This window comes from Culex pipiens, chromosome 3 (genome assembly GCF_016801865.2).
Source record: "Culex pipiens pallens isolate TS chromosome 3, TS_CPP_V2, whole genome shotgun sequence".
NCBI lineage: Eukaryota > Metazoa > Arthropoda > Insecta > Diptera > Culicidae > Culex > Culex pipiens.
In genome coordinates, this window is record NC_068939.1 from 76,272,033 (window position 1) to 76,299,501 (window position 27,469).

Genomic DNA, 27,469 nt, shown 5'->3' on the forward strand with positions numbered 1-27,469 from the left:
AATCATAAAATAATTTAGGGTGGGAGAAAGGAATAAACCCTACAAAATTGAGTAAAGTGACAATTTAGTTAGGATTTTTAGAAAATTGCCGGGATCCGTGGAGTAGAGGTAAGCGTGGTTGCCTCTCAAAAAGTCGACCTGGATTCGACCCAGACAATCTCGGTGGTGTTTTTCGGGCCCAGGTCTAACCTACACAGTAAATTTTTTTGTAAATTTGGAAGGTTAAATATTAGCTCTTTTGTAATGTAAAATGTCATGGTTATTGTCCTTTTTGTATTTCTTACAAAAGAATTGTATAAAATTTGCTTTTTTTTAAAAAAAAAGATGCACGCAAAATTTGTAAGGATTTAGATGCAATTTTATCACAAATAATGAGAAATAATTAAAATTACACGTAACAAGATGTAAATGTACACATTTTAAGAGGAAGTATTACACTTTTTTTTCTTACATAACCTTTCAACATTCCCCGATGTGATATTATCATTTTTTTAGCTGAGCAAACAGGGCTAAATAGTAAGAGTTATCAATGTATTGTTTCATCTGGAATCGGGTACATCTTTTGTTAAAGAACATTTGTTTAATTTTTTAATGTAATTAATCTTTTTTTACATTTAGATCGTAAAGTTTAACACCTTTCGACCAAACATTATTACAAATTCTGGTAAATTCTGGTAAAAATATTTTCAAACATGTTTAATCATGCTTAGAAGGATTAACAACGCAGTAAATACATTGTATTCTGTTGATTGCATTTCTTTTTCTATTGGCATTATGAATATTTTGATTTTTTGATTGAAAAAATATTTCTTTTGCTCTCTGATTTTTCGGACCGGGGCGACATAAACTTGAAAACATATTTGCAGCGTCCAGAATTCAAGTTAAAACAAATCGGTGATGTTTTCAGAAGAGTTGTTGCAAAGGGCAACTTTTGGTTTGGTTAACAATTAGAGTGGTTCACGATCAGGGTGATTTTAAAATTCTAACTTTTCAGGAATATTTTTGGAATTTGTTTCGTCTTCAAAAAAATGTTAGGCTTGCCAATCCAAGCAACTTTGTCCAAGATATCAAAATTTTACCTCGCAATCTACGCCTTCTATAACCAAAATTAAAGAAAGCATCTGAGCAAACCTTCAAAACAGTTTTTTGAACGGGGCAATTCAGGGTTAAGTTTCATAGAAAAGTGTTGTTCGGAGTACTTTTAGAGCTCTTAAAAAAGAACATATTTATTTTCTGACAGGTCAATTTGGACTTAAGGGTCAAAAGTGAAAGCCATTTAAAGGTTAAAAAAGATGCAAATTTAAAACTCAAATATCTCGCAAAAGCGCAGGCCAAAATATAATTTCATATAGAAACCCAAAATATAACCAAAAATCGTTTTTTGACACGTTGGTTCTATTCTGTGGGAGATTCAGATTCAGCGGGCAAAATTACATGGAAAAACATAAAGTTGTAAATTTTTTGAATTTCTTTAGGGTGGTCCCGTACACTTTTATCTTGAAAATTAGACATTTTCAAATTAAGATATCTCGAGTTTAAAGAAATATACTGGGATTTTTCAGCGTTTATAGTGCTATATTTCCTCTTTCGAATGCAAACTGGCGCCGTATATTTGGTCTGCGCATTAAAATGGCTGTACGATTGTGAGATAAAATTTTGGTGTCTTGGAAAAAGTTGCTTGGATTGGCAAGCCCAACAACTTTTTAGAAGACGAAAAAATCCCAAAAAATATTCCTGAAAAGTCTGCCTACTGAATTTTGTAATAAATGATATCGAAGAATTTTCATGAATTTCTCCAAAACTTGTTATAATTTTTATGTTTCAATAAAATATTATCATCTTAAAAAATATCTGATAAGGCAGTGCCCATCATGTTAAAGGTAATTAAATTAAGAAATTTTGGAGAAAGGCAATATTTATTTCAGCAAATTGGGCATATCTCTGCTTGTATTGAACCAAAACTGATACTTTTTTATGGAACTTGTTCAGAAAACTATTTTCTACAATGTGATTGAATCTAAAATGTAATGGTATAATGTGGCAGAGGATTGAAGAAATAATTTTCGGAACCTATTGGGTAATAAGAGCTTATTAACTAAATAATCGATGTTTTGTATTGTTTAATGCTCAAATTTTTATCTGGGCAATGTGTTGTTGTATTTTAATGACAAATTGTATAAAGAAAAGTTTTATTTGCGGTCGTATCGGGGTTTTCAGTTTGGATTTTGAGGTAATTTCAAAGAAAGCTAGAAATCTGGTAAATTTGGTTCGATTTTTTTTATTGGAGGTCAAATGTTGGTCAAATCTGGTTGAATCAAGTCCCCGAGGCATATTCATAAGAAATTTGAGTGATATCAACATGAATGGTCCCGCCCGTGTGGATCAATCGGACCGCGCACTGGACTCACAATCCAGAGGCCGCCGGTTCGAATCCCGCGGCGGGCGCTCTAAAATTCTTTGTGTAAATATGGGTATTCGGCGCCGTCGCTCCGTGCCATACTTTCATACACTTAGGAGCCCAGGGCGGCGAAGTCCTTGTAGATAAAAAGGAAGACACTAGTGGTTGGTACTAGCAATGGTGGCCGACAGCTATAAAGTCAACTTCGTTTTTTTTTCGTTCAACATGAATGCACCGATTTTCTGTGACTTTTTTGAACAAATATCTCATAAAATCCAAAAATAATCTTAAAAAAAAAGTTGCTCTAGACCCCCTGACGAAATATTTCGGTAAACCCCGCAAAATGTCGAGAAAGAGCCCTTCTTTCACGGGGCCAAATATCAGACATATCGATTTTTTTTTATCTTTGAGGTCTCGAACAAATACACCGTGAGCACGGTGTCGGTCAACCAAACAGCCAAACAAATACGGGACTAATAAACAACATGAAAGCCTCCCTATATTGGTCGCTCTCAGTGACCAGTGATGATGGGGAGCGTTCTTTTATTACGTAACGCGAAAAATCGGACTTTTAGACCCCCTCCCCCCCCCCCCCTCGTAACAAAATTTCCATACAAATTTTAAAAATTTTGTATGGAGCGTAACACGGCCTCCGACCCCCCCTCCCCCCCTACTGCGTTACGTAATAAAAGAACGCTCCCATGCTTCTATTTTTTTAAGATGATAAGGGGACATTCTCTGTTGCATAGAAATGTGTCGAAAATATTATCCTTGGTTCACAAGCAGAAATATATTTATGTTAGGTAATGTACTTAAAATTTGTTTAAATCGTTGTTTACTTTTTTTGTTTAAGTTAAAACTTTTGGCAGCTTTGATCAGTTGACAATATTTAGAGAAACATGATGTGTAAAATAGCGCCTCCCACTGACATGATTTATAATAAATTAGTTTTTTTTTTCCTGATAAATTCTATGTCGCTCTTACATTAGATTATACAAAAGTGTGGACTAAACCCGGTTTGCTGATTCAGCTGGTTTTGCCTTCCTCACCTTACTGAGGAAAGGCTATAAAATCACTCGAAAAATGAACTTATTAGTTTGACCTCGTAGACCCACCTTCACGTATACATATCGACTCAGAATCATGTTCTGAGCAAATGTCTGTGTGGATCTGTGAAGGTGGGTGGACAAAAAAAATGTCACTCGATTATCTCCAGACTGGATGAACGGATTTTGACCGTATTAGTCTCATTCGATCCGTCTAGGAGTCCCATAGGTCTCTATTTAAAATCAGCAAGTTTAGTTATGTACTTCAAAAGTTATGCTAAAAAAACGATTTTGGCGAATGTCCGGAAGATTGTAAAAAGGGTGGTTTTTGTAAGAAAACCCGTCATGCTATGCATTTTTAGAAAGGTATTAAAAAGACCTTTCCAATGAGCCCAAAACATTGAAGATCTGACAACCCTATCCAAAGTTATTAGCACTTAAGTGTTATTTATCCACTTTTTTGAGGCCGGATCTCATATATTTTGATAAAAACGTTGTCCGGATCTATCATGCGACACATTGTTAGATGGGTAATCAAGAGACCTTTCCAACGAGCCCAAAACATTGAAGATCTGCCAACCCTATCAAAAGTTATGAGCACTTAAGTATTATTTATCCACTTTTTTGAAGCCGGATCTCATATATTTTGATAAAAACGTTGTCCGGATCTATCATGCGACACATTGTTAGATGGGTAATCAAGAGACCTTTCCAACGAGCCCAAAACATTGAAGATCTGCCAACCCTATCAAAAGTTATAAGCACTTAAGTATTATTTATCCACTTTTTTGAAGCCGGATCTCATATATTTTGATAAAAACGTTGTCCGGATCTATCATGCGACACATTGTTTGATGGGTAATCAAAAGGCCTTTCCAACGAGGCCAAAACATTGAAGATCTGACAACCCTATCAAAAGTTATGCGCACTTAAGTGTTAATTATACACTCTTTTCATATATTTTGATGCAATTGTTGTGCATTTCAATGAGTAAGCAAGATTGAAAATCTTGCAACTCTATGAGCATTAACAGTTTCGTAGGAGAAACGAAACAAGTTTCGTAAAATTTGGACTCACTTTGTCCCTAATACAATCAAACGACCACAACTCTGTCGGTGCAAACATTGCACAAATGATTTTGTCTTACTCAAAATAATATTGCACTGTTTTTACTAATATGATTTTTTTCGGATTATTTCGGATTTGTATTTAATTTCTTCATTCCTTTATCGTTTTATTATCATAGATATAAATAATTGTTTATATTTCAATAGATCGATTAATTTGAACACTTTTTGAATCTATGCAGCAAAACCTCGATCCGTGGCAACCACGAATCCCATCAGTTCATCCAGGTTCAACGACGAGTGTCTCCGCAAGTACGGCTTTGTCACTGTGTGGCTTTACTGCACTGAAATCTTCGACTACCTGTCGTTGTCTTCCATGAAAAACGAAGTTGACTTTATAGCTGTCGGCCACCATTGCTAGTACCAACCACTAGTGTCTTCCTTTTATCTACAAGGACTTCGCCGCCCTGGGCTCCTAAGTGTATGAAAGTATGGCACGGAGCGACGGCGCCGAATACCCATATTTACACAAAGAATTTTAGAGCGCCCGCCGTGGGATTCGAACCTGCGACCTCTGGATTGTGAGTCTAGTGCGCGGTCCGATTGATCCACACGGGCGGGTCTTCCATCATCGACGGAATATCTTCTGCGTGCACGGCGGTCTGTCGACGTCGATTCAATATTTGGACCAGCTTTGCTTACGGCCGCAAACATGACGTTCCACGACGGACCGATGTGACCTGTTGTGGAGCAATCCCGAGAACACTCATGGTTTCGCCACTTTCTCCTCTGCGGGTTTGGGCTCTTTCCAGAAAAATCTGTGTCGAAGAGAACAAAAAAAAAATCATAAGCGGAAATGAGTTCAATCAATTCAAAATTTAGTTTTGCGGGGAAAAGTGAAAGAAGAGCATTTTGTTCTGGCGGGCAGTATATTTCTGCTTACCTTTTCAGTTCTTGCAGACTCGAGCGATGCTTCCGGAATCAGTTCCTACTAATTTCCGATTCGATTTATAAACCATTTTTGAACTTTCACGCACGGACTAACACGATTGATTGCAATCGAATCAAAACATTCCAAGCTGCGATTTGCCCGATGACAGCTATCGCAGAAATGTCACAACAACATGACGGTAGGGCTGGAGTTCAAGGCAGCGTTGCCAAATAATATGCGAGCGTTCTTTTATTACGTTACGTAAAATTTTGGACAGTGGGATATTGAGCTCAGAAAATCACGATTTTTGGTTAGGGTGTGGTACTAAAACTTTTGGAAATCGCGTGTTTTGCAGTTTCTTACAAATGCCTTTACAAAGTGTGTACATAGTACATGTATGCGACTGCCAGTGGTGCTTTCCAAGGAGTGTTATTTATACACTGTTTTGAAACCGGGTCTCACATATTTTGATAAAAACAATGCGAACTGTGCGAAATATCGTTATAAATGTTATCAAAAATAAACCTTGCCCATCATCCAGAACGATTGAAGATCTGAAAACTTACCAAATAAATTAATAATGAAGCTTTATTTTTAAACATGTTAAGGAGGAATGATCTCGGGAATGATTCTTTTTGATTGAATGTTTTAACTATATGAATGTGAGGAAGGCACCAACCACCTTAAGGTGGATAAAGTAACGTTTTCTATTAAAGTTTAATTTTTAAACTTTTTTGCACACCTCATCTAACCTTGATGTCTTCTTCACACCTTACCCAAATTGCAGTGCCAATAAAATAAAGGAACGAAGCCAAAACAAAGCCAAAAACAGCCTAATTCGTCAGAACATGAACCCTGCCAACTTGGTACACTCATCCCTCATATTCGGAACAGTTTACAGATCGGCCAATGTTCAATAAATCGTATAAAATCGATAATTGAACATAATGATTTGCTTTTACCCTCATGTGAAAGCTTTTCTTGCGATCTTTCGATTGATGTATAGACCGGCTGTACATTTTTACGATTTATATCAAGTTTTCAAAGAAAAACATTGACCTTTGAAATCCACAAATTCGGAACACTTTTTCCTTACGATGTAAACAAACTTTTTTTTTCTCTCCAGGTGTACATATTTTTTGCAAAATAATGACTTTGCACTCTGAAACCAATAGAACTCATGGTTAGTGATGTTTTATGAATGGTCTGATAACTTTTTTGTGAAAATATCAGTTAAATTCAGGTGTTCCACAATTGTGGGAGACACAATAACATCCCACAATCATGGAACGGGCAATTTGGAGGCAGTATTTGGCTGCTCTGGATAAAATAGTCTTGAAATGCAGTTTTTGTTTGAAAAGTATTACTTTTACTGGTGAAATAGCAAGAGAATGTCCAAATAAAGGCCTTAAAAATAGCAGGGTCGGCAGAAAAGTTGCATTTTGCATTCTATTGACAAATTACCACAAAAGTGTTCCGAATTTGTGGGTGTTCCGAATATGTGGGATGACTGTACAACCAGTTTTTAATATGCAAGTGACAGCGTTATCATTATATTTTACTACCTTCACCTTAACCTGCGACGACGACGACGACGTCGAAAACGACACTCGAATACTGCCCTTAACTTTAAGGAGAAGCACCCGCGGGAGGAGGCGGCTGCTGGCAAAGTTAGTGACCAGTCAGTGACTAACGCTGCTTCTCCGTTTTGGTGGAACGGACGAACCTCAACGCGCAGCAAGACGACGACGACGTTGATGGACGTGGACGTGTCCAAGAACTGACCATGCTCGGTGCGAGTGCGTTGCCTTCTCCTCCAGAAGGGGAGTCTCTGCTGAATCATGCAGTTCTTGGACGTTGTACGAAAATTTGCGCCACAAAAATCACAATTTTCCAGAGAACGCTACTCCTCAGTGACCTCCCAAGCCCTCGCGAGCGCCACGGCGGACATTGCCACTCTTGAGCTGGACGTGGCCCCAAACAGGTGTTTTGTTTCCTTCCTGGATGAAGACGGTCTCTTCACTCCCGATGCACATTAATGCGACGACCGACGACGATGACGTTCTGAGTAAAGTGAACTTTTTTTATCACCGCTGTTCTATCGGAGTTTTAGCACTATAAAAAACACAAAAACATGACACTCCTCGGCGAGCGTGTTGTGGCGGAGTGACAGCTGACCCGGAGGTGGTGACCGCGATGCGATGGCGACGTTGACGCGAAAGTTGCCGATGGGGGCTCGTCGCTTGTTCGAGAGCGGGTTGTTGTTGTATTTGAAGGGTAGAATTGGGTACTAAAGCCCTATGTAATTTTTTATGTACAACGGTAAAAAACACGATTAAAAACCATTTCTGATCACTTTTTTTCATTTTAACGCAAAAAAAATTTTTGTCAAGACAACATTTTTTCGATGGATCAACTATGGTCCCCTTGGAAAGAGCTGTCAAGTAGGAGCTTTTCTGTCAAGAAGGACCGCGGGGTTAATTTTTCAAAATTGATTCAAAAATCCATTTTTAACTCTTTGTGGTCGTGCAATGGGTCATTGTACTCAGAAAAATAAGCTTTATCGCTGTAAACAATAATATCAGCAATCTAAGCTTCATTTCAGGACCCAATTGTTGCAATAGTGAGCTTTCTGATTTTGGTTTGATGCTCTTACCTTGGAATGCTAACTTAAATTTCGTTCTTAAATGAACAACATGACCTCTTGACCTGCAACTGCTATAATCATTGCTCTGCTCCACTTGTCTCGACCCGGTACTTCAAGGTCTAAAAAAGTCTGGGTGTCAGTTTCACGTGTGAAGTCCGACATCGGAACACGACACCCAAAAGCTCCACCCCCTTGGCCGCTGGCCCGAAAGGTGTGAAAAGTGTGAGTTTGTCCTGTCTTTTCCTCTTAGTTTTTCTTAGTTTTTTTTTCGACACTAACCTGCCAAGGTGCCTCCACCAAAGGTGCGACGGTTGTCTTGTAGTGTCTTGCGCTCATATCTTGACTGGCTGCCATGTCCATAAAAGGAAGATAAGTGGCCTAGGCCTGGTGTACAGCGACTGGCTTAAGCTAGCCGCACGCTGAGCTGTCTGGGCAAGCTGCAAGAGTGCTGCACTTTTGGAGCTTTTGCAAGAGTGCAGGCGCCGCGCCCCCTCGGGACAAAACAAGATAAAATTGTGTCACTCTTTTGGCGACAACAACGCTAGTCAGAGTCACCAGGGGTAGGGGGGAAAGAGTATGTTTTACTACAGGCAAAACAGGTGTATCGCTTGATATTGGACATGTTTTGGACGGGGTGTCTGGCACTGCACTTGCTGGGGCTGGACTGGGAAGGAACACTCCGAAACCTGGTGAGAAGAACGATAAGAAGTGGCTGCCATTGTCTGATGGCTATCGGTTCTTTTTTTTTTATTTATTCGACTTGTCATGTTTAGTTTACGGTTGGTTCACCAAAGTTGTAACAATGTTGAAGATTTTAAGAAGCATTAGATTGTGCTTCCTAATAAAATTTGGCAATATTAGTTTAAAACTTTTTTTATTTCTTTATCAAACAATGTTAAACTTTTGAAATCAAGAAATCAACAAAAAAAAAACAGTTTTTAAAGGAATTAAAAAAATCCATCATGATCATGATGAATTAACAAATTTCAAACCTCAATTTAATCTTTTTGAACGACAATTTAACCTTAAGAGCAATTCATGAAATTTCAAATTCTGTATTTAATGATTTGACAAAAACTTTCCATAGGCATTCCGTATGATCGAAGAAGCCATTTTAAATCACTGATTTGCCCTTACAGGTCTCCATAGAGCAACTCTCTACGAAATCGGCCGATTTCGACCATTTTTTTTTTGTATTTTTTGATTCAACTCAAACTTTGTGGGGGCCTTCCCTATGGCCAAATAAGCTATCTTGCGTCATTGGTTCACCCATACAAGTCTCCATACAATTTTGGCTGCTTTCCATACAAAAATGGTATGTAAATATTCAAACAGCTGTAACTTTTGAGTGAATTTTCTGATCAATTTGGTGTATTCGGCAAAGTTGTAGGTATTGTTGAGGACTTTTGAGAAAAAATTGGAACACGGAAAAAAAATTGCAGGTATTTTAATCAACTTTTTTTTTCACTAAAACTCAATTTCCCAAAATACGTATTTTTTGATTTTCGGGATTTTTTGATATGTTTAAGGGGACAAAAATCCGCAACTTTTGAGCCATAGAGAAACACGGTCAAACAATCTGCCGCCGAGTTATGAATATTTGAAAAAATAGTGATTTTTGGAAAAAAATCGAAGTTTTAAGCAAAAACAAGTTTGACATCACTTTTTAATGCAAAATTGAATTTGCAATCGAAAAGTACCTTACAGATTTTTTGATAAAGGGCTCCGTTTTCAAGATATAGCCACCGAAAGTTTGATTTTAGCGAAATAATTGCAGTTTTTCAATTTTTAAAAATAGTGACCATGAGTGACCATTTCTAAAAATATTTTTTTAAAGTTCAGAAAATTTGCTATAAAATTGTCTAAGAGACATTGAAGATTGGACCTCGGGTTGCTGAGATAGAGCCGCTTTAAGAAAAAGAAACACGAAAATTGAAGTTTTCTAAATCTCACCAAAGCAACCCCATTATTTTATAATGACGATATCTCAGCAACTAATGGTCCAATTTTCAATGTTAAAACATGAAACATTTGTAAAATTTTCCGATCCTTTCGAAAAAAAATATTTTGAATATTTTGAAATTAAGACTAGAATTTTAAATGGGCGTAATATTGAATGTTTGGTCCTTTTAAAATGTTAGTCTTAGTTTAAAAAATTTCAAAATATTTTTTTCGAAAATATCGGAAAATTTTACGAATGTTTTATGCATTAACAATGAAAATCGGGCCATTAGTTGCTGAGATATCGTCAATAGAAAATGGTGGAATGCTTTGGTGAGATTCAGAAAACTCCAATTTTCGTGTTTCTTTTTCTTAAAGCGGCTCTATCTCAGCAACCCGAGGTCCAATCTTCAATGTCTCTCGAAAAATTTTATAGCAAATTTTTTGAACTTTGAAAAAACATATTTTTTGGAAATGGTCACTCATTGTCACTTTTTTTAAAATTGAAAAACTGCAAATATTTTGCTAAAATCAAACTTTCGGTGGAAAAACGAAACTAAACTATTGGCACTACGCCCCCCGGGGCATGGCCTTCCTCTAACGTGGGATTTCTGCTCCAGCGCCTCTGACGAGACAGGAGAAACCGGGACCGACGTTTTACTTCACCATCCGATAGAAGCTCAGTGGATAAGGCGGGAATCGAACCCGCGTCTCATAGCATCATCGGGATCGGCAGCCGAAGCCGCTACCCCTGCGCCACGAGACCCACCTTTCGGTGGAAATATCTTGAAAACGGAGTCCTTTTTCGACTTTTCGATTGCAAATTCAATTTTGCATTAAAAAATAATGTCAAACTTGTTTTTGCATGAAACTTCGATTTTTTTCCAAAATCACTATTTTTTCAAATGTTTATTACTCGGCGGCAGTTTTTTTGACCATGTTTTTCTATGGCTCAAAAGTTGCGGATTTTTGTCCCCTAAAACATATCAAAAAATCTCAAAAATAAAAAAAAATACGAATTTTAGGAAATTGAGTTTTAGTGAAAAAAAGGTGGTAAAAAAATCTGCAATTGTTTTCCGTGAACTTTTTTTTTCTCAAAAATGATCAGAAAATTCAGTCAAAAGTTACAGTTGGTTGAATATTTACATACCATTTTTGTATGGACAGCAGCCAAAATTGTATGGAGACTTGTATGGATGAACCAATCACACAAAATAGTTTATTTGGTCATAAGGAAGGCCCCCACAAAGTTTGAGCCAAATCAAAAAATACAAATAAAATCCATTTCCGGTTGTCAAGGCTTTTCGGAAAAAATGAATTCTGAAAATAATTATTAATTTTTTTTTAAATTAACTTAATCTTACTTAAAGTTGAATTCCTCAAATCCGTATTTTTAGACTTTTGATTATTTTTTTATGATTAAAACTCTTTGAGAAAAAAAAACAACTGTTGGAATTATATGAACCTTAGACAAAAAAAAATCAAATTAGGGTTTAAATAATTAATACAGTCATCCCACATATTCGGAACACCCACAAATTCGGAACACTTTTATGATAACTTGTCAATAGCATGCCAAAAGTAGCTTTTCTGTCGACCTTACTATTTTTAGAACCTTCATTTGGACATTATCTTTCTATTTCACTAGTAAAAGTAGTACTTTTTAAACAAAAACTTCATTTCAAGTCTATTTTGTCCAGAGCTGCAAAACACTGCCTCCAAATGGCCTGTTTCATAATTGTGGGATGTTATTGTGCCTCCCACAATTGTGGAACGCCTGAATTTAACTGATATTTTCACAAAAAAAGTTATCAAACCATGTATAAAACATCATTAAGCTTGAGTTTCATTGGTTTCAGTGTGTGAAGTCATTATTTGGTAATAAATATGTACTCCTGGATAGATCCAAAGTTTGTTTACATTCGTAAGAAAAAAGTGTTCCGAATTTGTGGATTTCAAGGGTCAAAGTAATTCTTCAAAAACTTCATATAAAAAAAATAATTTGCAGATGTTCGATACAGCATTCGAAAGATCGCAAGAAAAGCTTTCAAATGAAGGTAGAAGCTAATCATTAAGTTCAATTATCGATTTGCTATGATTTTTTAAACATTGGCCGATCTGGAAACCGTTCCGAATATGTGGGATGACTGTAATCAATTTTGCTATCTAAAAGTACTTCACTGTGTTTTTTTGAAAGAGTTCGTCTTTTCGAAGTAAAGCCACCTTTAGTTCGATTTTGAGAAAAAATGGTCGCCTAAAACTGAAAACATTATTTTTTTCAAAAAGAAGAAACATTGAAGATTGGTCTATTCGTTCCTGGGATACAGCCCTTCAAATAAGAAAAAACAACAAAAAATGATGTTTTTTAAGTGTCTCCCAAATAGTTCTCAATTTCCAAATCCAAAAATATAAAAATTGAAATTACAAGCCTAGGTTTCAACATTTCGATGATTTTTTTTAAATGCATTTTACACGCGTCTAGTTGATTTCCAATCATTAGTTTTCAAAATATCGAGGTATTAAAACACTTTTCGTGGGACATTGGTATTTCATGAAAATTTAAAAAGTCTTCAAATGAGTTCAACCATGCCAAATATAATTATAAACGCAGGAAAATGCATTTTAATTTGTTTTGGTTGATTAAACTTTTATTTTCATTAAAATTTTGAAGTTTTTTGCTCCCTGATTTTTCGGACCGACTGTGAGGGGGCGACATAAACCTTGAAACATATTTACAACGGCCTAATTAAAATAAAATATGGGTTTGAAAAGGGGCCATGCATAAACCACGTGGACAAATTAGACCCCTCTCCCTTGTTTTTTTTTTTTTTGTATGGAAATTGTCCACGATGGGAGGGGTGGGGGAGGATTGAGATTATCAAAAAAAAAAGTGTTCACGTGGTTTATGGATGGTCCCAAACTTGGAAAACTTTGGTGTTCAAATATTGGCATAAGTGCTATTTAGAATTTTTCAATGTAAATTTAGCAGAAAATTGCAATAGACCCTCAACGAATTATGTCAAGTCAACTCTCAAAATATCAGAAAATAGCATCTCTTTTAATTGCCAATTTTTTTCCTTAAGTTCTTGGAAAAGTACACAGTTTAACATTTTTGACATTAATTTATAAGCATTAAAATAATTGAAATAACATTTTCAGTTTTCAAAAACAAATGTTATACTCTAATTTATTAGAAATTCAATTTGTGAAATTCAAATTCAATGCATTCAATTTAATGTTAAAAAAATCATTAAATATTACATCTTGGAATCATCTTATGTCTCACAAAAGAGTGTAATTTAATTTTATTTAGATTACTTGTTTATATGAGCAATTCCACTGTTCAAACAAAAATGTAGGTAAAATTATACCATAGAAATGGTAATGTTAAACCAAAAATTTGTACACAAAGTTATATTATTTTCTACTGTGTACTTTCATGTAATCTTGTTGAGCAATTCTCTACCAATTCGATTTTTTTTTAAATTTTATTTTTTCGTATTTTTTAATCCGGCTGAAATTTGTTCGGTGCTTTCGGTATGCCCAAAGAAGCCATTTTGCATCATTAGTGTGTTCATATAATTTTCCATACAAATTTGGCAGCTGTCCATACAAAAACGATGCATGAAAATTCAAAAATCTGTATCTATTGAAGGAATTTTTTGATCGATTTGGTGTCTTGGGCAAAGTTGTAGGTATTGGATACGGACTACACTGGGAAAAATGATACACCGTAAATTTTTTTTTGGTGATTTTTTATTTAACTGTGACAAAAAAAATAATTAATTAACCTTAATTTGAAAAATTACACTATTTTTTTATGTTTTAGAGGACATCAAATGCCAGCTTTTCAGAAATTTCCAGGTTGTGCAAAAAATCTTTGACCGAGTTATGAATTTTTTAACCAATACTGATTTTTTCAAAAAATCGAAATAAATTGTTTAACTTCATTTTTCGATGTAGAATCAAATTTGCAATCAAAAAGCACTTTAGTGAAATTTTGATAAAGTGCACCGTTTTCAAGTTAATGCCATTTTCAGGTAACTTTTTTGATAAAAGTAACAGTTTTTCATTTTTTTTGCACATGTTTGCCCACTTTGAAAAAAATATCCAAGCCAAATATATTGTTTAGTATGGTTCGCTGTTTTGTTATCAGTCCTCATAGTTAAAATGGTGTAAATTAGCAAGGTTTATTACATTGCATGAAAACCTAGAAGTAATAATATCATGATTTCTCCTGCTGGGAATATGATAAGCTCGTAGGATAGTTTCCATAATGAAATTTGTTTTAATGATTAAACAATTTAGGGACCCAAAATAATCCGATAATCCTTTTGCTATCTTTTCACACCTTGTTTCCCTTAAAAAAGAAAGACAAATGTACCCCTACCGCAACTCGTCATCACACGGTCGGTGGTGAAGGTGCATCCGAAAGCATTTAATATTTCATTAAGTGACACCAGCAGCAAAAGACCTGCGCCCGTTTTTTTGTCTCTTTATTAAAGTGAGATCTTCCTTTCAGTGGAGGGAAACAACACAAAGAGATATTAATACCGTCATTGTGGCTCAAAACAATAAAACTAAATTATAAATGAAGGGCAAGGTGTGCAGTGGCGCACACACACATACACACGCTCGAGACATCAGACCATTTTATGTGACGTTTCAGATAATTTGTTCGGTTTCAGTTTAATTTAACTTTTTTTTTGCTTTTGTCGAAAAATGAAGACAAAACGAGAGAAAATTTATGACAAGCCAGATCGCGATAAGTCAAAGTGATGCGCGAGGTTTCAACGGATAAGCGACAAACTAAAGAGAGTGGAAAGAAGAAGAAGAACATAAACAGCAAATGCATTTGACGTAAAAGACAGAAGACTTTCCGATCTGATAAAAAAGTCAAACACACAACCAGGAAGAGAAAGATCGTCAACGGAAACATAATTAGAATTGATATGTTTTTGATAGCCCACCTCCGGGGGTCACCACCGGCTTCCCGGTTATCTAGGTCGGGTCGTGGTTTCCATCAGCGTTTTTCGGTTTGTTGGCGGTGAATGTGTCTTTGTCGGATGGAGAAGCAAACTGAACGCCGAAATTATTTGGCCATCAACGGTGATAGCGATCAACACAGAAATGGAGCCGTCTTTTGAGGTCGATTTAATCCCGCTTTGGGACGTTCATTGTTAGGCAATAAGTTTATTAATGGAGATCGCTTTTTCCATTTTTATCAGTGAACTGAACCTTTTTAATAATAATTAAGATGATGATTATTTTTCTTTGCTAAAATATTAAAAGAAGATTTTATAACTAAAATTGAAAACTTGATTCCAAGCTGATTTTTTTATATCATTTAAAACAAAATAGTGATAAGTTCTACTAGTATTTTGCTGATGTTCTAAAAACATTTCTTGAAACAAAAAATAAAATGATGCTGTTTTAAGTTGATTGCAATTACAGTTGCTTAGGGTTCAAAAAGAATTCAAACTTCCACAAAAGTAAATTTTTTTTCCTCATTTTTAAGCATAACATGCATTTGAAAGAAAGGTTATCTATTTCCTAGTATGTTAAAAGTTCCGCGAATTGACTCAACGAATTTTTAGATTTTATGTTCGCCAGACAATTATTGTGGAGGACTTTCCTAAACCAAATAAGATTTTAAGGGATCAGGATCACCATTGGTTTATTCATTAGGGTGATTAACATTTGCATTTTCGTATTGCATTGCAGCGGTGTACTAAATGGTTGAACTGAGCCTTAGCGCAGGAATAAGAAGATCAATCTTCAATGTTTCATATCATGTCAAGCATTCCTAATTTTCCCAATATCAATATTTCTATTTCTTGATTTTTTTTTAACTTATTCAAGAAAAATCATGCCGAACACGTTAAAAATGCTAATAACGCTTTTTGAACCAAGATTTCTTGAAAAATGTATTATTTTTTGTCATTTAAAACACTTTATGCTGGAAAGCAACCCTGCAAAACACATTTTTAAATGCTTAAATAATTTTCTACATTTTTCTTTTTTTGACTTTGTTGATCGGTTATGTTGGTTGCTCTGGAACTCCCTTCTAAAAGCTGTAGAAGCCCGGGCAGACGGTAATAACAAAATTCATGCCATTTCAATAACAAACACTGTTGAAATAACAGAAGTTTTTATGGAATCTTCTTGATAAATCCATCTTTGCATCAGGGTATAATTACACTTTATGATATCATAACAAAATTTGTTATTGGTCTGATTTTGGTTGAAAGTCAATACAACTTTGGAATAACATTTTTTATTATGGAAGAATACCTCCAATTGTGTTAAAATAACAAAAAATAATAACAAAGGATTGTTAGAAGAATAACTCAAAATGTTATTAGTCTTAGTCTGTTATTACAATAACAATCCAATAACAAAAATAATCATAACGACGAATAACAATTCTTGTTATGAATAACATAAAATGTTATTGGCCTAGTATTTTCGAATATAAAAAAAATATATTTCCAAGTTATTTCCGTCTGATCGGGAGGTATTGTCGGCCATATTTATTTTAGAAAACATTGCATCAATTAAAACATGATTTTCAACCAATTGTGCCTAGAAGTATTTTAACAAATCGTGATTAATTTGGCATTACAATTTACTACTTCGGAGCCCTAAATCTAGAACCATCCTTCTCAGTCACTGATATTTTATTCAAATAAAAAAAATTCTGAGTTTCAAAATCAAGCCCAACTTTTGAAAATGTCTAGATTATAAAATTTCGACATGATTTTTATTGAAAAGAGCAGATTTTTTTTTCAAATGTTTAATTTTCAGTATTGAAAATCTGATGAAATATCGAGAGATGGAAAATGATAAATAAATAACATTGAGAAAACCTCACGTTTCACAAAATTTTAACTTTGAGAGGCTGTATCTTAGCAACTAGTTGTTAACAAAGTCAAAAAACTAAAATGATTGATTTATTTTTAAGCTTCTCAAAAGTAATTATAAAATTCTACCTTAAAAAGCCTTGAACTTGAATAACCACACAAAAAATATATTTTCAATTGCGGATTTGATTCTAGAGCTTTAAATGAATTCTGAAATTTTGTTTTTTTTTCGGAAAACACAATTTGTTCCCCTATATCTTTTCGAAAATTTATGGTACGTTTTTAGAAAATTCAACTTTTTGTTATAAATAAAATGTCGTTTAAAAAAAATCGGAAATTTTTCTGAGTATTTAGGCCACCGCAATTTTTTTTCCCAAAAATATCAGGGGGTGTAAAAATTGCTATAATTTACTTTTTTTTGAAAAGCAACTCAGGCCGATGCAAATATTTTTCAAAGTTTATGTCTTTGTTGTTATATTTTGAAATCAATGTTGTTTTGGCTTTCAACCAATATCAGACCAATAACAAATTTTGACCAGCTCGCCAGATTGTACGGAGCCTTTATGGATAGAACTAATGAGCAATTCTCTACCAAAATCGGAAATGGATTTTATTTGTATTTTTTTAATTTGGCTCAAACTTTGTGGGGGCCTTCCCTATGACCAAATAAGCTATTTTGTGTCATTGGTTCACCAATACAAGTCTCCATACAATTTTGGCTGCTGTCCATACAAAAACTTTTGAGTGAATTTTCTGATCAATTTGGTGTCTTGGGCAAAGTTGTAGGTGTTGTTGAGGACTTTTGAGAAAAAATAGGTACACGGAAAAAAAATTGCAGATTTTTTTATCAACTTTTTTTTCACCAAAACTCAATTTCCCAAAATACGTATTTTTTAATTTTCGGGTTTTTTTGATATGTTTTAGGGGACAAAAATCCGCAACTTTTGAGCCATAGAGAAACATGGTCAAAAAATCTGCCGCCGAGTTATGATTTTTGGAAAAAATCAAAGTTTCATGCAAAAACAAGTTTGACATTATTTTTTAATGCAAAATTTGCATTTGCAATCGAAAAGTACTTTACAGATTTTTTGATAAAAGGCTCCGTTTTAAAGATAAAGCCACCGAAAGTTTGATTTTAGCGAAATATTTGCAGTTTTTCAATTTTTAAAAATAGTGACGAAGAGTGACCATTTCTAAAAATTTTTTTTTTTGAAGAGTTCAGAAAATTTGCTATAAAATTGTCTAAGAGACATTGAAGATTGGACCTCGGGTTGCTGAGATAGAGCCGCTTTAAGAAAAAGAAGCACAAAAATTGAAGTTTTCTAAGTCTCATCAAAACAACCCATCATTTTCTAGTGACCATATCTCAGCAACTAATGGTCCGATTTTGAAATATTCGTAAAATTTTGCGATCTTTTCGAAAAAAAATATTTGGAAAATTTTTAAATCAAGACTAGCATTTAAAATGGGCGTAATTTTCAATGTTTGGCCCTTTTAAAATGTTAGTCTTGATTTAAAAGTTTTCAAAATATTTTTTTCGAAAAGATCGGAAAATTTTACGAATGTTTCATGTATTAACATTGAAAATATGACCATTAGTTGCTGAGATATCGTCATTAGAAAATGGTGGGTTATTTTGGTGAGACTTAAAAAACTCAAGTTACAGCTGTTTGAATATTTACATACCATTTTTGTATGGACAGCAGCCAAAATTATATGGAGACTTGTATGGGTGAACCAATGACGCAAAATAGCTTATTTGGTCATAGTGAAGGCCCCCACAAAGTTTAAGTCAAATAAAAAAATACAAAAAAAATTAAAAATGGTCGAAATCGGCCGATTTCGTAGAGAGTTGCTCTAATGATGTTGTATCCAAAAAAGAGGGAAAACTCGCAAAATGTTTAAAATTTCAGAAAAATATTTGATTTAATTTGGTTTTATAGGACAATAATCCAGATAAAATAAGTTATTTTGAAGTACATAACAGAGTTTTGGAGTTCCATTCAGCTGTGTTTTGCATCATAGTCTAGTACCCGAGCAGACGGAAATAACTTGAGAATTACATTTTTTGTTATTTGAAAATACTAGTCCAATTACATTATATGTTATTTATAACAAGATTTGTTATTCGTCGTTATGATTTTTTTGTTATTGGATTGTTATTGTAATAACAGACTTATAACATGTTTAGTTATTCTTCGAACAAATCTTTGTTATTATTTTTTGTTATTTTAACAACTAATCCGATCATCCCAATAACATTTGGAGATATTCTTCCATAACAAGAAATGTTATTACAAAGTTGTTTTGAATTTCAACCAACATCAGACCAATAACAAATTTTGTTATGATAACATAAACTGTTATTATACCTTTATGCAAAAATGGATTTTTCAAGAAGATTCCATAACAATTTATGTTATTTTAACAGTATTTGTTATTGAAATTGCATGAATTTTGTTATTACCGTCTGCCCAGAATAACAAATTAAAAAAAAGAACATCATGAGGGTTTTTCTTTTAAAATATTTTTTAATAAAAAAAAACTAGCACTTTTTAATAAATTCAACCTCAATGTACAACTAATACCTTGGAAATGATGCATTTAATTATTTTAAATTGAATACAGTCCAGATTCGATAACCCGATGGCGTCCAAAATGGAAGTGAGATGCTTTAGATACAATTTTTTGAATTTAAACTATTTGGTATGACCAACCTTTAAAATTGTATGGAAAAACTTATGATGCACAATAGGTTCTTTCGACAGAGGAAATATGATTACAAACAAAATAAGTGGAAAAAGCAATTCAAATTAAGAGCGAGTTTTTCACCGATGTGAAACAGGTCGTATCGAGGTGCTCCGATTTGGATGAAACTTTCAGGGTTTGTTTGTCTATACATGAGATGAGCTCATGTTAAATATGAGCCCTCTACAACAAAGGGAATTGGGGTAAAACGGGCTTTGAAGTTCGAGGTCAAAAAAACAATAAAAATCTTAAAAATGCTCGCATTTCCGTAGAACTTATTCAATTCCAACTCTCTTAGATGCATTCGAAAGGTCTTTTGAAGCCCTTCAAAATGTGCTATAGACATCCAGGATTGGTTTGATTTTTTCTCATAGCTTTTGCAAATTACTGTTAAAAAATGATTTTTTTAAAACCCTAATATCTTTTTCCAACAGCCTCCAATACCCATACTCCCATAGGTCAAAAGATTGGTAATTTCATGGACTATAAGCCTACGGTATTATCTTTTTGGCCAATCGCAGTTTTTCTCATAGTTTTACGATTTTTCTAGAACAAACATTTTACAACGTTAGTTTTTGCCCTGTAGGCTAAGAAGACGGCACTTTTTAGTCTCAATTTTGTCATATTCGGAATCCTCAGAAAATTTTACATTAGATTGAGGTGTTGGAATTTTGAATTTGATTGGAAAAAATGCCATTTAGAATTAATTAAAATATTATTTAGAATTTTTTCGGATTAGGGGTAAAACAAGTTTTCGCCTACTTGATACAGCATTTGACGTATTGATCTTAGGGTAAATAAGTTCTATTTCTATTTTCAAAAATGTTTTATTTAATTATTTTTTAAATCAAAATTACAACTCCAATACTTCTAACTTACGTGAAATTGACCGAGGATTCCGAAAATGACAAAATTGAGACCAAAAAGTGCCGTGCCAAGAGCCTACAGGGCAAAAACTAACGTTGTAAAATCGTTATTATGAAAAAAAAAAATTCCACCCAAAGTAATGATTGGACATGGTTCCTGGGACCATTCTGCACCTCTGGGCCGAGTTTCAAAATATTTGCCGGCAGAAATTTCGAATACGGTCGGTTTTAGTGTTTCGAGTAGAAATTAGGGAGAAATCACATGTAAAATGCGTAGGAAATGAGCAAAGTTTCAATGTTTCAACTCCAAAACATTAGTGGTCATGGTTTTACATTGTATTAACATGTAGCAGAATGATATAAAAACGATTTACAGCACTGACTTAGCCGGATTAAGCCTAAGTCAAGTGACTTAGGTATATAATTTACAAGTTTATACCTTAATATTAAAAAAAAATCTTACATCAAGGAATTTTAAGTCAAGGAAAACTAGATTGCACAAAAATTACTTAAAATGAAGTGACTTTGAGCCTAGGGGTGACATTGTACCAATAAACGCATAAAGATCGCTTTGATAAGCTTGAATTTTATGTTAATTTATTTATTTGTAGATGGATTAATTTGATCTATTTATGTTCTCACAAAGAAATTAGATGATATTGCTACGCAAATCTGCTTGTTCTGATTTAAAATTAATTTAATTAAAATAAATTTAAAGTCTTCTGGAATCCTCCTAATTTGAAAATAATGCTCACATCTTTCAGTTCCGAATCAATACCTACTGAAATCAAATAAAACAATCAAAATAATAGGGAAACAAATTTTTGTTACGTGGCAAGTTTGTGACATGGCAGTTACAATAAAATTGTCTTTTTTGTTTTAAATCATTCACAAATTTCAACCTTGCGAATGAAATCCGGAGAGTACTCCAGCCACTAGCGTGCCCAGCTCTTTGAGGAAGGTGGGGCAATAATATGCACGTTTTGAAAAATACGTCATTTGTGGATACCCCCTGACCAAATTTAGAACAAATTTCTGTGGATGGTGGGGCAGTTGCCCCATGTTGCCCCACCCTGTGCACGCTAGTGACTCCAGCTATCATTTAGCTCATATATTTTTGTTGTCCTGTGTAATGATTATACTTAGCAAAACTTTAATGACACAGGATTAATATTTCAAACCAACCAATTATTTTCCAACATTGCAGTTATCGTTATAAAATAAAATAACATTTCATAATTAATTAAAATAATGTTGATACACTCATAGTTAGGATTCAATAAAACATAATATTAATAATCAAGAACGTTCACTAATAATGTATTCATCAAAACAAATCCTACTTCTGCCCAATGTGAAAACACAATAAATCTTTTAACAAGCTTGGCATATCTTATGAAAACATGAAAATAGTACAGTTAAATATCAAATCAAATCAAATTGTTCGCTTTACAACATTACCAGCCAAACTGGGGTGAGAGGCAACCACGATCAACACTCTAACACCGAAACCGGTATAGTCAAGTATGTACAGGCGATGTAAGTTTTCAATGTGACTTGTGTCCTAAACCCTTGGCGGGGTCAAACGGTAAGGCTTACGAAACTAAAGCTTTATCTAATTTTTTTTGGAAATTAAATATGTCTTTATTGAACATTCTTATAATAATTACATTTCTTTTACATGCTAAGTGGTATGGCCTAATGCTCTTCATCTTTGTTGTATTTTTCGTTTTATTATTAACTGATCACATTTATTTTATTTATTTCAAATTGTTTTACATTATTGCACTGAATCGAATACATTTGGGTAAAAAAGAAAAAAAATCACTTTAACAACTAATCCTAACTTAAAACTAAAAAAATAAATTCATTGAAATATTCAAAATCACTAGAACGAGTAAACTACGAACTGTATTTTAAGATGAATGCTCCAAGAGTTCTTACTTGTTCCTGGCGAGTTTTGCACCCACGCAGTGTTGTTGTCATCTCGATGAAAATGTTCAGAAGTTCTTGTGGTGAAAACAGGTCACTACTGCCTTCACCCGTTGATGCTGGTTGGTTTTCCCTCGGTTGCTGACTGAAGCCAGGAGGTGTTGTATTCTCTGCAACTCTTTGCCGCTGATTTAACGGCAATGGCTGCAGATTTGGAACCACTCGAAAAGATCCTGCTCCTGGCGACGCCAAAGCAGGAAAATCCACGTCCGTGTATGCTGGTGGTGTTTTGCGACGATTTGGTTGGTGCCTCGTCGTCGCTTGCTGCCGAATTTTTACAAACTCAGCTCGTTTTGGGCAGCTTCGATTCTTGGTAGAATGGTCGCCGCCGCAATTGAAGCATTTCGCTTCGATGTTCTCGTTGATTGTTTCGCATGCTTGAGTTTTGTGCTCACCTCCGCAGGTTGCACAACGACTCTTGATGAAACAGTTCCTTCCACCATGTCCAAACTGCAAGCAGTTCGAACATTGTGTCACGTCACGGTGCACTGGACGATAACGTTCCCAAGTCACGATGATGTTGAAAATTGCCCGAACTGCTTTCAGCTCAGACGGCGTTGTCGATCCTTTCTCGAGATGAACCAGGTACAGTTGATCACGATACTTGATGTCCTTGTTGTGTCTCGTCATCTTGAAGACTTCGATCACGTTCAACTTAAGAGTTTTGAGCTCTTCTTTCAGCACACTCACATCCATGTCGTACAGGCCTCGGAGGACCTGTTTCATGGGGCGTTTACCTGGATCGTCATGGCTGTAGTATTCAATCTTTGTGTTGTTCAGGAAATCCCGAACGTAGTTGTAATCCTTTCTGGTAGGTAGCAGAATTTTGAGTCCATCAGCACACAAGCGAATGGAAGCTCGTAAAGCACCAGATTTGATAAACCCGGTCAGCCACTTTCGCACCGAATCCGATGACGATGTTTTCACAAAAATGGGTGGCAACTTTTCCCGTCGTTCAAATTCTTCCTTCTCGCTCACGTCCACAGGGAGGGTAGCGAACTGGTTTCCAGACGGATTTTGAGCGTCCTTGCTCAAACTGCCTGGCTTTGCAGGTAGCGCTTCAGCATTCTTTAGCTTCTTCAAATCTGCCGATCCTGCTGGTGAGGACCGCCTCTTTTTCTTGCCCTGAGGCATTTTTGCACTTTTTAAGCACTTTTCAGGAGCTAAAATCCAGGAGTACCTCACTGAATGATGGTCCACAAAGGAATCTAAAGCTTTATCTATTTTTTTAGTGTTTCTTAGTTATTGAACTTTTTATGCCAGAGGACAACATAATCTTAGAACAATATTTGCAACGATTATACTTTGCAATTCAAGCTTATCGAGCTTGTTGTTAAGCTATATGGCTATTATAAAATCGTTAAATTTGGTACAATGTCATTTTAAGTTATTTTTGTGCAATCTAGTTTTCATTGACTTAAAATTCCTTGATGTAGGAGTTTTTTTTAAATATATTAAGGTATAAACTTGTAAATTATATACCTAAGTCACTTGACTTAGGCTTAATCCGGCTAAGTCAGTGCTGTAAATCGTTTTTATATCATTCTGCTACATGTTAATACAATGTAAAACCATGACCACTAATGTTTTGGAGTTAAAACATTGAAACTTTGCTCATTTCCTACGCATTTTACATGTGATTTCTCCTTAATTTCTACTCGAAACACTAAAACTGACCGTATTCGAAATTTCTGCCGGCAAATATTTTGAAACTCGGCCCAGAGGTGCAGAATGGTCCCAGGAACCATGTCCAATCATTGGTTTGGGTGGAAATTTTTTTTTCATAATAACGGTCTGTGGGGGACCCGTGAAAATGTTTCTTCTAGAAAAATCGTAAAACTATGAGAAAAACTGCGATTGGCCAAAAAGTTAATACCATAAGCTTATAGTTCATGAAATTACCTATCTTTTGACCTATGGGAGTATGGGTGTTGGAGGCTGTTGCAAAAAGATATTATGGTTTTAAAAAAATCAAATTTTAACAGCAATTTGCAAAAGCTATGAGAAAAAGTTAAACCAATCCTGGATGTCTATAGCACATTTTGAAGGGCTTTGAAAGACCATTCGAATGCATCTAAGAGAGTTGGAATTGATCAAGTTTTACGTAAATGCGAGCAATTTTAAGATTTTTCATGTTTTTTGGACCTAAAATTTCAATGCCCGTTTTACCCCACTTCCCTTTGTCGTAGAGGGCTCATATTTGGCATGAGTTCATCTCATGTATAGACAAACAAACCCTGAAAGTTTCATCCAAATCGGAGCACCTCGATACGACCTCTAGAACAAACCAAGCAGAATCTACAAATACTGCCTCTTAATTATTTTAATTTTCAACCCATGCGGACATAGTCCAAAGTTTGTGGTTGTGATTTCTCATTTTTCTTGGGTTAAATATTTGTGTCTTCAATTTTTAATACATTTATGGGTTAACGTTCTTCCTGTTGTCTAAAACTAAAAAAATGATCAGTTAAACATAAATTAAAGCAATACTTACAATAAAACAACTCCCATTGACTCCTTCCTTGACGATCCTCACACAAGTCGCTCAACACCCAAATTTACACGTCGTTGTCACATTTTGACATGCTGCTACACGGCACCATACAGTAGCACTCACAAACCGTTATCCAACACACAAACACTCACATTCATTGATATTGGCAACAACAAGTGCCACCAGCACACTGGGCTACTAATTCCAGAAGCCAAAAGACCACATTCTTGCCATCGTCTGGTGGTGACATTAATTTCGCTTTCTTCTTGTTATTTTCCGCGAATCCACTTCCACACGCCATCAATTCGTTTCCTTTGTTTTCGGCAGTGCGCCCAAACACACGCAAAACGCGCGATTTTTTGTCAATGTTTCTTTCATTTCACTCATTTTCGCGCACATTTACATTTTTAATTCCGACTCCGGTCGCGCGCTGCACTTGGCGATGTTTCTTCTTGGAATTCTCTCTCCTTCTCTCTTTTCGGTGGGTCGTTCGCGTGTTTGCCACAAATTGGCGATAAACAAACAGCCGACGATGACAAAGACTCTTCTTTGTCTTTTTTTTGTTCGGCTTCTTTTCGGCGAAACGATCGCTACTGAACTTTGCGATCTTCTTTCGATGTTTTTTCTTCTCTTCGCGAACAAATTGCATTCACGATGGACAAATAATCGCGAGATATTTTTTCACTTCTTCTTCTTCCTCGTTCGTATCGCGAACAAACGACGGACGAACCGATTTTGCGCATTGAATGGCCGGGACTGTTTTCCAGAATAGACAATACAACTCTTTTTATACATTCGAGGCCGGTTTCGGGATTCGGACCGGGGATTGGGTGGGCGTTGAAGGGGGGGAGCAAAGCACATGTTCCTTGGTGCACTTGCATGTATGCAACTGGTGCTGCTGCTGGGTGAATGATTGCCTGTTGCTCGGATTTTTTGTTGCTGTTGGTGACCAGCTGCAAGTTTTGAGGTTTTTCGTTTTGCAGCAAAATTTGATGCCTGGGTGGTGAAGAATAACTTGTGCGCTCTCTAACGCAGTCGTTTGCTTGAACGACGATGGGCCAAACAAAAATGTGTGCTTTTATCGATTCATCAAAATCGAGCATTCAGCCAGTCAAAACTGACGAATGTACTTTGATCGATGGTTGAGGTCATCGGGGTTTGGACTTATTTATTTGAAGGGGATTCGGCAGAAACTAACTAAAAATTGAAGCTAAAAAATTACACATCTTTTGAAAAAACAAAAAACAAAAAACAAAAAACAAAAAACAAAAAACAAAAAACAAAAAACAAAAAACAAAAAACAAAAAACAAAAAACAAAAAACAAAAAACAAAAAACAAAAAACAAAAAACAAAAAACAAAAAACAAAAAACAAAAAACAAAAAACAAAAAACAAAAAACAAAAAACAAAAAACAAAAAACAAAAAACAAAAAACAAAAAACAAAAAACAAAAAACAAAAAACAAAAAACAAAAAACAAAAAACAAAAAACAAAAAACAAAAAACAAAAAACAAAAAACAAAAAACAAAAAACAAAAAACAAAAAACAAAAAACAAAAAACAAAAAACAAAAAACAAAAAACAAAAAACAAAAAACAAAAAACAAAAAACAAAAAACAAAAAACAAAAAACAAAAAACAAAAAACAAAAAACAAAAAACAAAAAACAAAAAACAAAAAACAAAAAACAAAAAACAAAAAACAAAAAAACAAAAAACAAAAAACAAAAAACAAAAAACAAAAAACAAAAAACAAAAAACAAAAAACAAAAAAACAAAAAACAAAAAACAAAAAACAAAAAACAAAAAACAAAAAACAAAAAACAAAAAACAAAAAACAAAAAACAAAAAACAAAAAACAAAAAACAAAAAACAAAAAACAAAAAACAAAAAACAAAAAACAAAAAACAAAAAACAAAAAACAAAAAACAAAAAACAAAAAACAAAAAACAAAAAACAAAAAACAAAAAACAAAAAACAAAAAACAAAAAACAAAAAACAAAAAACAAAAAACAAAAAACAAAAAACAAAAAACAAAAAACAAAAAACAAAAAACAAAAAACAAAAAACAAAAACAAAAAACAAAAAACAAAAAACAAAAAACAAAAAACAAAAAACAAAAAACAAAAAACAAAAAACAAAAAACAAAAAACAAAAAACAAAAAACAAAAAACAAAAAACAAAAAACAAAAAACAAAAAACAAAAAACAAAAAACAAAAAACAAAAAACAAAAGACAAAAAACAAAAAACAAAAAACAAAAAACAAAAAACAAAAAACAAAAAACAAAAAACAAAAAACAAAAAACAAAAAACAAAAAACAAAAAACAAAAAACAAAAAAAAAAACAAAAAAGCAAAAAAGCAAAAAAGCAAAAAAGCAAAAAAGCAAAAAAGCAAAAAAGCAAAAAAGCAAAAAAGCAAAAAAGCAAAAAAGCAAAAAAGCAAAAAAGCAAGCATTTTGTTCTCGGGTTCTGTTTTC